The following is a 13,271-nucleotide window of genomic DNA, read 5'->3' on the forward strand; positions in this document are numbered from 1 at the left end:
TGAAGGTCACTCTTGCTTTTAATTCTCTCCTATCCCAAAGAAGTTTTTGCTTAAATAATCTTAATTGTTCCTTATAGGGAAAATAAAAGTTATCAAAGTTGAAAAAAATAATAATAATCCTAATTTCCATTTAACAGGTCCATATCTTCAGTACTTTTTCTGCCCTAATGTGAGCTCATGTTCAGAAACTGCCTGTTCTCACATCAAGAATGTTACAATCACCCTGCACATTTGCATGTTAAAGAATCAGATGTTCATTTTCTAATTTAGAAAAAGGTTAAACAAAATGCCAACAAGTCAATAAATACATGAAAAAATAACTACCCTTTCCAGAAATAAACAAATACCACTTAAAACAAGTATTTTGTCCATTAAAGTGGCAAATATTTTAAAAAGCAATAATACCCTTTGTCGGTTAAGTTGCAGGAAAACATATAATCTAATGCTGGTGGAAATGTACACTGGTGAAATATTCTTGCAAAAAGACTTTAAAATGTAAATGGCTTTTAATTCTGCTTTTGAAAATAATTTAAGTAACTAACGTGCAAAAAGCTTTGGTTACAAGGAAAGCATAGTGACATTTTAAATAATTTTTAAAATCAATGTAATGGTTTTTAGAATGTAAATATGAAATAACTGGGTATTAGTTAAATAACTAAAGCAATGAAACAATCAGTAAAAATGATCTTGTATAATCCTATTTGGGGCTTTGGATGTTCAAATAATGTTTGGATGAATAAAGCAAATCACAATACATGTTATGTAGTACAATCTACCTGTGACTAAAACTCTAAGTATACAAATATAATAATATGAGGATTTGTAACTACATACAGAAAGGAGTTATCAAAGACCCTGTTTGGATAGGTGGGCTAATGAGTACATTTTATGTTCTCTTCATTTTTCTTTCTCTTATTTCCTTGTCTCATATTTCTTTCTCTATTTTATAACAAATACCTTTTTAATAAATGAGAATTTTAAAATTAAAGTTATTAATTACACACAAGTTTATTGTAAATAAGCTATATATTTTCAGTGGGGGGCATAATCATCCCCAGGAGAGTGAAAATTGGTTCTTGGCGGGCTGTGAAAAACCCTATCTGACAAAAATCATCTTATTCCTAGAATTTAATTTCACACAGGGGAAAAGAAGAGCAATTGAGGGAAGTAAAAAGTCTACAAATAAGTTCCTTGGGGGTCCATAATGAACAAAAACCAAAAGAAGCAGAGAAACACTAAACCAGACCAACATGAAATTTTGTTACCAATTTTCACATAAAATATAAAACTACAATTTAGTATAAAAATGAAAATCATTATTTCAACATATTTTCTACCTATATTCTCTTCCTCGGAAAAAAGCAAAGCGCTCACTGATAATTGAAAGCAGTAACAGGCTCATGATGACATCAACAGAAGAAAAGTTAAATCATTAACAGAACTTAATATCAAATTGGCTCCTCTCAGCAGGTGAAGTCAGATATTTTACTTTAAAATGATGGCACTCTTGGCCATCTCCTCCAATAAATTGATTTCTTTAAAAAAACAATAAGGGGATTTTATATAAAAGAATTACATAACTAGTAACACATGGGCCTGCTATGAATACTCTTGTGATTTTCACATCAGTGTAACAATCCCCATGAAAACTTACAACGTATTCGCTGTGGAACCATCTGCTCTCTAATTCTGCATTAACTGCGTCTATTCATTGTGGAAAGGAATTATCAGCAAGGTTAAGTATTTGAAACCCAATGTTACATTTGTCACTAGAGCAATGAGTTCAATGAAGAGCAACATACCAACTCAGAATCAGGTCATACCTTTAACAGGCTTGAAAATTCCATTCTTTCCAATTTACTCACTAGTTCTTATTTCACCTTCTGAAAGGAATCTTGAGGAATAAAACAATGCCAATAAAGCTTCACTTACTCTTTTCTTGCACCTGCCAACTCCCAGTTATAACCGCACATGGTTTCCAAGATGAAACACAGCCATAAATGTCAGAATAGTGAAACTAGCAATCAACACCAGGCAACACAAACTCAAAAACCCCAGAACTGAAGTAAGACTATACTTTGCAATTACTATTTTAATGAACCAAAACACATTTGTCATAGCCCATGTAATTCAAAGAAAGATGCAAAAAAAGGCTGGACTCCTGGGACGGGGTCTCTGCAAAGACAAGCGTGCATATCCCGGGCTATCACAGAGAGGTTAACAAGTCAACATGAGTTCTTTCAAGACTCAGTCTGCACTTGATTCAGACAGTCAAGCAGCACATGTAGGGAATGTGAGTCTATCGACAGTTTGAGAGACATGAAAAGGTTCCAACCGCTCCAAAACAAAAGCAGGGCATCTGGGACCCGGTTGCTGGCAGAATTCTAAAGCAATGTGATGGTTAACCAATTCCTTCATTACCAGATGCTTCTCGGGCACATTTCAGGTGTCATTACTCATTAGTCAAGATAGGCTCTCCCTGCCCAGCCTTTTAAAAAAGACTACTTAACAAACGTTATAAACACATGAAGTCTAGAAGCCAAAATGATCCAAATGTTCCAAGTGCCCTCTCTTCCCTTTGCCTCAGCTGTATGGATCAGATACATGTGATGTTTTTCAGCCCATGTAATATAAAACTAACATCAGATTGTTGTGACATGTAAGTCCCTGTAGTCACTTTTGTTGCTGATAATCATCAAATAGCACTGATTGTTCCCTGTGCTCTGTCTCCTTGGCCCTCCAAAGTCATTATAATGTGGTGCTCACCATCGTGGGGACTTACCATCAGGACAGAAAAAGAAGCTATGAATGCTATGATAGTAACACCAGTCTGAGTTAAGTTCCCTGATGCACCCACTGCCGCCCATACTTTAGATCTATAAACGTGAAATGCTAAATCTTTTGACTGTTTCCAACATTTACAGATACTCTCTGGAAACTCACAGAGACATGATATAAAAGAAGTTATTCTCACTTAAGTCCCTGAAAGGGACCATGAGTATCAAAAATTCAAGGGATTAGTGGGAACTGTTACCCTAACAAGCTGTAAATCTGTACTTAATTTCAGGATTTCTATTATCTGACTCATAAAACACTAAAATGGCTATAACGAGAAAACCCAATTTGCTGAAGAAATAGCCCACGTTTACATTTTAGCACATTTTTATTTACCTTTATAATCTCCCCCCAACTGTGCTAGTGTCAGATGGAGTATGAGGTAATGTTTGCACCTAGTCAACAGTCTCAACTCCAGACATCTGTAATAAATTTTTTTAAGGCCAAAAACTGGTCCTGCACACACACCTGGCGTTTGAAATAAGTTATTGTACTGCAGTGCCACGCTCGCAGTAGGCTGTGCTAGCGCAGCACAGGGCGAGCGCTCACCTGAAAGCTCAAACCTCTGTAGCGACACTAAGCAGAACTTTAAATGGAATTCCTTTCCTGTCCTATTTAAATTCAACTTAATCTGAACTCTTCACAAGTACTGGTGATAGAAGATGGAAAAGTCACTTATGTACACAATGATAGAGGATTACAGATCATTCTTGGCTTTTAATATTTGTTCAGTATGTCCACTGCTTTCTACTCAGGTATGTACTCAGGACTGCTTCTTGGGGGATTTCTTCCAGAAGTCCTGGACTTCTGACCATGTGGGCAACTGGGCTGAATGAATGGCTCAGGGGTAGGGAACCAGTAAGGCCACATGAGGCCTTCTAGGTCCTTAAATGCAGCCTTTTGACTAAATCCAAACTTTACTGAACAGATTCTTTTATTAATACATCTTGTTAATTTTTATATTTTTGGTTTTAAAAACGAACATATTTAAAATACAAAAAAAAAAAAGGTTTCAGTGAAATAATTCTCCCAGATTGACTAGCACAATTAAACATCAGTAAGCCACAAGGGCTAAACTGACAGTTTCTGTGCTCGTGATTTAGTTCTAACTTTCCCCACCTGACTGGTGCCACTACAGCAAGAGGCTGGCTTGCAAGAATTCATGGTGGGCAAGACTGGCAGTCTGTTATCAGCTTTTAACAACTGTGCCCTGTGTTTTTGTTTGAGGTGGGATCTGTGAATAAGTGCACAGCTAAACAGTATGTTTTCATTCTGTCTTCTTAACTACCTATCATGTCAAAGAAGATAAACAGAACACTGAAGGAAGAACAGATTTTTTTTTTTTTTAATTTCAGACGTTTTTTATTCAAAGGTTCTCAAAAGAAATAAAACAGAAAAGCTAACAATCTGATCAAATGTACAGTTCAAAAATGTCTTTTGGCGTTTAACAACAAGTCCTAGGAAAGAAAACTACAGAGTTATCTTGAACCGGACAAATAAGTTACCACTGGCAAGTTTGTGGCACTAGTAAAACAAAAATAAAAAATTAACTCTCTTGATCATATAGATATCTCTATGAAAATCTTTTTTTCAATCTGTACAAAAGGTCTTTCTTCATAAATTTTTTTTATAATTTAATGGCTGTCTACTATGTGATGTTTAACTGATTTTTTTTTTTTTTTTTTATGTACAGAGGTTATGTTTCCCAAATCTTACCCAGACAAGTATGGCACTTAGTTCAGACATTTCTAGAAGCAGACTTCCCCTCTCCTCTAACTGAGCTATCAAATTTCTGTCTTAACTAATGCAAAAATATCAAGTAGTGAGAGACCCAGATTTATAAATGTACTAGTTACACAGAGGGTGCTGCGTTCAGTCTGGACTTTCACAAAGCAGTAATATTCCAGGGAGCATAGAACCAATAATACCACAACTTTAAAAAAAGGAAACAAAAACAAAACAAAAAAAACCATATTTCTCTTATGACTATGTAATTTTCACTAGAATCTACACTTCTCAGAGCAGCAAGGACTTTTGAAACTATGAAATGTCACTGACATCTAGAATCAAATACAAGCATAAAATTTAAGAACTAAAAAATACTTGAAAGAAATAACTGCTTAGCCCTAGCTCCTGAGCTAGGAGGATTTGGTCTGTGGAAACAGGGAGGGCCAGCAACCTGTCCCAGCACAAAAGAAAATAGACTCTGAGGTAGATAACTGATAATACACAGCTGACCAGACAAGTACACAGTTTTGGAAGACAACTTAATTTACCATTGCTTTTAAAACGTATGCAATTGCCTTAATAAAAGCTTTAATAACAGTGAATTATCTCATAGGTATTAAAGTAAAAATAACTGTGTATTTATGAAATCAGGAATTTCATAGTTTCAAAATTGGTTTTCTTTACACTTGAACACTTGTAGTGATGATGTAAGGTGTGGCACTGCTTGGATCCAAATCTTCCTTCATGCTTTTTTGTTTGTTGGTGTGTGTCCATACATCAATTAAAATTATAAAACCTAAAGGCAAAGGTACACAAAAGGCACATTCTCCTAACCGCAAACTGGTCCGGCAAAAATAAAGAGCACAGAAGATGTGATGCTGAGACAAGTTGGAGCTACTGGTTACTGGCTCTTCGGTCTTTGGTGAAGTTACCTTTAAAAGTGCCAAGTCATTTTTATTTTCAAATTTACCTAATAGAAAGAGAGAGAGAGAGCTAGTAGCCAATCGTTTTGTTTCTATTCATATCTCAGCCTATGTTTGAAGATAAATCCTTACTTTTAGCTTTTGCCATTTTGTTGCAATAGCAACATTTTTCGGTTTGCCAGATTTCAGGCATAATTCTCATTCTAAAGCACTATCATTAGTATAAAGGAAGGACAAAACATTCAGTGACTCCCCTCCCCCACCCCCCTCCCCCAGCCCCCACTCTACCTACACTAAATCTAGAACATCAAGTTAGGTTGTTTTTTTTTTTTCCTGAAAAAAGGCAAAAAAGACTTTACATTGCATCATACAGCAGATATCCTAAATCAGTCAACCTATCAGAGGAAACTGTTGGCATACAGCCTTACAAACAATTTACCCTATTAAAAGTTCCCCAGTCAGAAAATGTTTCACACAAAACATTTTTCCCTTCTTGCATTTCACTACTTTACACATTATGTGAAAAATCATTAAAAACACCTACTACGTATTTTAAAAAAGCCAAAATTTCAGCAACTTTTATTGACTACCTTTTAAAAGCCCTATGCTGCTGTTTTACAAGGCATAATAGACCAGCTCATTTGGTCAAAGCATTCTACATCATTAGTTTGAACTAACTTTTACTGAAACAGCTACAGCATCAAAAGAGTTAAGGCAAATTGGAATTCATAGAAAAGGATAAGACACTTCACACTACGTTGAAAGAAAAACGGAAAGCTAAGAAAAGAGACGCTGACGGCAACGCTGAATTACAGCAGCACTCGCAGGGCAAGCACAGATACCATGGGTGAAGTTGGACTATTAAACTTCAGAAAGCCCATTTCATACAGCTGTGCAAAACTGTCAATAATTTCCTAAAGCACAATTGATCAGAAAAATCCATGATTGTTCAGCCTTCACACCCTTCTTCACATAAGAACACCCTCTGTACATCTCACAGTTACTTATTGGGTTGAAAGGTATATGGAGAATGGTCATTAGACGTCTCTACAGTCACCTACTGCTGACCACTCGCCTCCTCAACAGGAACCGCCGTTGTCTGCATGTGTGCATACTGTGGCAAATAGGCTCCTTGCATAGCTGATGTTGCAGGCATGTAAGTTGCGGTGCTGCCTAGTGACAGATGACTCATCTGCTGGGCCAGAGGGCTGATCATAGACGCAGGCTGTAGTGACATAGTGTGCGCCATTGAGGGAGTTAACAGGGCACCAGGGTGCTGTAGGATATATGGTTGAGGTTGCATCCAAGAAGGACTTTGCACCTAGTAGGCAGATACAGGAGATGCAATATAGGGTGTTATAGAAGTCTGAGTGATCATTCGGTTTGTAGCAATACTGTATGGTGAAGGATAAAATCCGTTCTGCATAGCCTCTGTAGCTGGGTCATAAGTAAGTCGTCACTCCAGCCTCTCCTTCTCTATGCCACGGTCTTCCATTAGGGATGTATTTGTTGGGGTTCTGCCTCTTCTTCTGTCCTCCATCCGCAAACTTACATAATAAAGGCTCTGTAGGAGCGGAAACTCCTGGTGGTGTCTTAATGAATTTTCCATTAAAATGACCAATAACTGCTTCGCATTTTTCTGTTGATTCCATCCTAGCAAAGCCGACACCACGACTTGTGCCATTGGAATCACGTAGTATCCTTGTAGAAATAACTTGTCCATATGGTTTGAGCATATTTTCAAGTTCTTGCTCATCCATGGACAGTGGCAAATTAGAAATATACAGGTTGGTGGGATCTTGTTCCTGTTGCTTTGCCATTTGCGCTTGAACCCCACTGGCCTTCAGGGCAGACACAGCTTTCTGAGCCGCTGCAGGACTGTCAAAGTCCACAAACCCATAACCTTTGCATTTGTTTGTTGTCTTATCCAAAATTGCCTTTGTAGAGACTATTTTCCCATATGGTTGGCAGAGCTTCACCAGGTCCTGGTCGGTGGTGTTGGGAGGCAGTCCTCGGATATAGAGATTTGTTTTGCTTAGCTGATCCCATCCCGAGTTGCTACTGCTGCTACTATTGTTATTACTGCTGGTGGTGCTGGGACTGGGGGAAGAACAGATTTTTAATGAGGACTGGGAATTGGGATATTATCTTGTTTCTACTAAAGATAAGATGATTTGCTTGCTTTGTGATACCAACACTAAAGAAATTCAATGTTCATCAGCATCGTAACACTCATAAAGACCACAACTATTTTAAATTAGAGAAAGAGATATGAAAGGTTATACTGAAGAAATTAAATGAAAAGCAAAGACAGTTATTTCAAGCAATAATACAACCTGGAAATAATGTCACTAAGGCAACTTATAGATTAACTTATATACTTAAGGAAAAAGAGTAGCTATTCAATGATGTAGAAATTGTGAAAGAATGAATTGTTGGAAGTTGTAGGACATTTCAAAGTACAAACAACTGCCTCTTTCAAGAAGAATCGTAATTCACAATTGGCAGTATGAACTGGCCTTCCACTTAACAGAACTTTATACAATACCTCAAAAGGAAAATACTTACATATTACCGAATAGCTATGGATGAATCAACTGATACTACTGATTTGGCACAAGTTTCATACTTCGTTCAGGTCATAACAGAAGATTTTCTTTGCTATGAAGGGTTACTTGCTTTGGGCACTCTTACCAACAGAACACAAAGAATAAATATCTTCAACAACTTTCAAAATATATGTTGCAAGTGGGACTGAATCCAGCACATTTAGTAAATGTATGCACAGACAAGGCACCTTCTATGACAGGAAAACATGAAGGACTTATTGCAGAGATTTAAAAAAAATTATTTCCATATGTTATCAGCAAAATCTCTGTGCTAAAGCTACTGTTTTAAGTGATACTTTACAACAAATTATAAGCATAGTTAATTATGTTGGTTCAAATGCAATACAGCAAGGTCAATTCTGTAACATGCTGATGTTGAAGGATAAAGTATTCAATATGGATTATTCAAAGATTCCCATACGAATGCAGAATGTATGATGTCATGTCAAATTAGAACGACTTCAATATTACTTTGCAAGGTAAAACTGAGCATATGCAGGCAGTCCCCAGCTTACAAACATCTGATTGACACCTGACTTGAACTTACAGAGACTATTCCAGTTAAAGGGTAAATTTACTTACTAACTTACACACAAATTCAACTTAAGAACCAACCTACAGAACCTATCTCATTTGTAACCCAGGGACTGCTGATATATAATGTGGAAAAAAAAAATCCAAGGATTTTGAAAAAAGCCAAAAGCTATCTTTTTTCAAAATACTTCTTCAAAAGGAAATTTCAGATGAACATTGTCCCAGTTAGCAAAGGTCATTAATGAGGAGGATGATATATGGGAATCATTTGAAGCATACACAACTGTTATAGACCTATTAATTGGAGAACACAATGAAAGGGTCAGACTCTGAGAATCATGACATCACACTCGAATTAGCGCTTCAGCCTCACCTAGTTGATTTCACTAAGGCACCTAAAAAACTACAGGTGGAATGGATTGAGCTCTCAGTATATGACATTTTAAAGTCATTGTCTGATGCTAAGAAAGATCCAATTAAAATACGGAAAATGCCTGAGACATGCTTCCTTCCTTTCCAGACACTATTGCTATGACTCTGCACTCTCCTACTAACCCAAATCAAGATGCCCTTAGGGTCAAAGATCACCGCTATCCAGCTAGGGGATCAACTGAAACCACAGACCTTCAATGCTGCAACTAAATATTCAAACAGTTTCCAACAAAATTCAGATGCAACAAGGTCATTAAAAGGTTAGCTAACTTTAACAAATAGTTTTCATTTTTTTGAAATTATTAAGTACAAAGCAGTTCGATTTTTACAAAATAATGTACATTTTTAAGTCTATCTAATTAAAGTATCTGGAATGAGGCCTCATTTGATTATAGCTAAATTAATATGGCCTTTCAACATGAAAAAGTTCCCCACCCCTGTCGTGGATCCTCCTTTACGAGGATAACCAGAGAGGGCCAAGAGCTGAGTTTCTAAGGATAACAGTCACTGCAGCACAGCAGGTAAGAAACACACATCTTCTAATAACCAATTTACCTTCGGTAGAAACACATAGGAACACGGGACAAGCACTCTAATATTCTTTTAAATATGCTCCTGAAAAGCTTTCTATACTTACGAACTCAGACCTTCCAAGCATATCCAAGGATCAACAAAACTGCAAATAACTGAATCATCATCTGCTGGCCAGTTGCTTCCACAAACATCTCTATTCATGCAGAACATTTCTTCACATATTGAAGAACTGAGGTAAATAAAATCATTTCTTTTTCTTGGCCACGCAGCATGTGTCTTGAACAGTGTTAAAAGAACACTGGAACACGGGTCCTAGGCTTGGATTTGGGTTATCACTGCCACCATATTTCAGTACCCATTTCCTCTTGCATGAAATGAAGATGCTGGCGTCTGCCCTTCATCCTAACAAATCTTCAGAAATTGCCCCTTACAGAAATCATCACATGTACAGCAGAGCCGCCCTGGATCCCATTTTTTCTCATTTATAAAATTAAGGGATTGGAGTACATTATCTCTAAGCTTTGCTTCCTGTGCGATATTTAAAGATTATAGGATTCTATGTCTAATTATGCAATTTATGCAAAGTTGCTCATTCAGAGGAAAAGTTCTTCTCACTAAATTATATCCACTTAAACTTCCGTAAGGCAAAATGCTTCTGCATTTCAGTCAACTCATTTCCTCCTTATTTTATACACTTCATGCCAAGTCTTACCCTTCTATCACTTCTCAAGTACCTCTTTGTGAAGTTTTCAGAACTACAAAGTATTTTTCAAGATTTTATTTTCCCTGTGGTTAAATCTAACCTTTTAAACTTTATGATATGTGTAGGAAAAGAAACACTATTTTAACCATTTTAAATGGTCCTCCTACTTATCTAGTGTTAATGTTTTAACATTTTAAAGTTAAAACTTTAAGATATATTTTATTTAAGATATAGTTAAGATACTTTATTTAAGATATATTTCAGTCATAGAAAAACACGTAAGTATTCTATGGTAAACAGGGTGATTACATCATTCCACGCCAAATTTTTACTGGTCATCAGCCACTCAGAAAGGCAACAAGATGTCAGAGTGAAGTCCCAAGCAAAAACTGAAAAATTAAAATGTGCCTCAGTCTCTTATACCATTCAACTAGTGATGGATCTAGGGGGGACTAACTTAATTCCATCTTCTCATTTTTAAGCAGAGAAGAGATACATGTACTGAGCGCTTGCTGTGTGTTAGAAACTATTATACTTTCACAAAGCTATCTCCTCACAAAAATGGTTTAAAGTAATGATTAGCTATCTTCACATTATAAAATAGAAAAGGTGATTTTGAGAATTTAAGTAACATTTAAAATTGCAAAGGTGAATGAGGTTAAGCTTGGGATTTCAACCAAAGCCCCCAAACTCTTACCACTAAGGCAGAGCCCACATCAGAACTACAGTACAGACACCAACTCATTTCACATGCCTAGTTGCCATCAAAAGAATAGGTTTATTTCACAGAAACCTGAAGGCCCAGAGATATGGAGGCCTTTGACAATACATCTGAAAATTTGTAACTCACAGAATAGCTTCCACCTCTTACAAAGGCATCTGGATATACTCATGTAAGTGCCTAAATATAAAAAAAAAAAATCAAGTATGTTCCTCACAATAATATTTGCAACAAAAAAGTTTGAGGTCCCCCATGATTACTGTATTGGGGTCTCTTTCTCTTTAGCTCTGATAAAATTTGTTCCAGTATTTATACCAAAAAAATTTCAAAATAGCTTGTCAATTGCTACACTGCTCATAAAACTCTTATAAATCCTTATCTTGGAATACAATACATATAAAGTTTATAAGAAAAAATGTTTAAAAGAAACTAGTAAAGGAAAAAGCAAGCTACAAAACCTCACATGTAATCATCCCATTCAGTCAATTATACACTGATAGACAGAGATATAAACCAGTTAGTCCATCAATCCATCCCTGGGAAAGATATATCAAACTGCTAATATTACAACCTGGGAGCCATGAGTGTGTTCACTTCATTCCTTTCATCCTTTTGCACTCTGAATTATGTGTCACATTCATAATTTGAAAAAAACGATTTCAATTTTTGAAAAAGAAAAATCACAGGAACCTGAAAATTATTAAAGTAAGTTTTCAATATTTTTTGAATGGCTCTTAAACACAAAAAAGACCATCTGTGGTACTTAACATGAACACAAAAATAAAGAGATGTTTAAAGAAAGATAGAATAGTTTCACATTACCCATGTCACTCTTCTCCCAATCCCATGCAAAACAGATACCCGCTGCATAGGGGCGGAGAACAAAGTGAACACATGACTTCACTGTAGACTGCAGCACTAAGCCCAGCCCAGTGAATCCCACTGCCAGGCTAGCCCCATCCTCCCAAGCTTCAGGTTCGCCCTTCAGCTTTAGGCTCTAGGCCTGTCCTTGTGGATCCAAGCAACAGGCTGGCCCATGCACCAGGCTGGCCCACTCAAAGACTCCAACAGAAAGTTTGTGCTTGATACCACCAACGGGCCCACCCAGAATCTTGGGATTGGCTAAATGATAAATGGCTTTCCCTGCTGAAGCCAATTGAGAACTATTGGAAGAGGTAATTTTTCCAAAGCACAGATAGCAAGGCCAAAGATTATGGATAGGAAGAAAAATATAATACCACCAAAGGAACAAGATAAAGTACGAGTAACCGACCTAAAGAAGTACTTGATAAAGAATTCAAAATCATCTTAAGATAGTTGAGTGAGCTACACAAAAGCACATAACTATGCCAACAATTCAATAATAAGGAAACCAATACATGAACAAAACATGAAGTTCAACAGAGATTGAAATCATAAAAAATAACCAAAAGAAATTTTAGAGCTGAGAAATACAATGAATGAAATGAAAAATGCAATAGAGAATGTCAACAGTAGTCTTGATCTAGCATAGCCTTGATCTTTTTTCTCTTAATTTTTTTTATTAAATCATATAACTGTGTACATTAATGCATTTATGAGGTACAATGTGCTGATTTTACATACAGTTTGTAATGCTTACATCAAACTGGTCAACACAGCCTTCACCTCACTTAATTATTATGTTAAGACATTTATACTCTACTCTTAATAGATTTGACATGTACCCTTGCAATATGCACCATAGGTGAGGTCCCACTGATTACCCTCCCTACACCCAACCTTCTCCCTTTCCTCTCCTCCCCCTCTTCTTCCCATCTTCATCCTGGGCTACAGTTATGTTTTATCTTTCATGTGAAAGTGTGGGTGATTATATATTGTGGGTGATTTTATATATATATATATTATATATATATAATACTGAGTACACTGGATACTTTTTCTTCCATTCTTGAGATACTTTACTAAGAAGAACATGTTTCAGCTCCATCCATTTAAACATAAAAGAGGTAAAGTCTCCATCTATTTTTAAGGCTGCGTAATATTTCATGGTATACATATACCACAATTTGTTAATCCATTCATGGGTTGATGGACACTTGGGCTGCTTCCATGACTTGGCAATTATGAATTGGGCTTCAGTAAACATTCTGGTGCAAATATCTTTGTTGTAAAGTGATTTGGGGGATCAAGGAAAGATCTGCGAACTCAAAGACAAACCATTTGAAAGTATTCAGTTGGAGTAGGAAAAAAAGAAAGAAGAAATAAAGAAG

The 13,271-nt window shown here is 36.4% G+C and overlaps 1 protein-coding gene and 1 pseudogene across 2 annotated transcripts in view; both read right to left on the reverse strand.

The window, feature by feature from the left end:
• ADAMTSL1 (ADAMTS like 1) overlaps positions 1-13,271 on the reverse strand; it is a 1,032,656-nt gene that overhangs the window by 953,453 nt on the left and 65,932 nt on the right. The gene's annotated exons all lie outside the window — the stretch shown is intronic.
• LOC128568672 (RNA-binding motif, single-stranded-interacting protein 1-like) overlaps positions 5,787-13,271 on the reverse strand; it is a 45,003-nt pseudogene continuing 37,518 nt past the window's right edge. Inside the window, exon 3 of the transcript XR_008375189.1 lies at positions 5,787-7,586. The product of XR_008375189.1 is annotated as an RNA-binding motif, single-stranded-interacting protein 1-like (transcript). The remainder of the gene's footprint in view (positions 7,587-13,271) is intronic.

The sequence above is a fragment of the Nycticebus coucang genome, chromosome 2, assembly GCF_027406575.1.
Source record: "Nycticebus coucang isolate mNycCou1 chromosome 2, mNycCou1.pri, whole genome shotgun sequence".
In the NCBI taxonomy this organism is placed as follows: domain Eukaryota; kingdom Metazoa; phylum Chordata; class Mammalia; order Primates; family Lorisidae; genus Nycticebus; species Nycticebus coucang.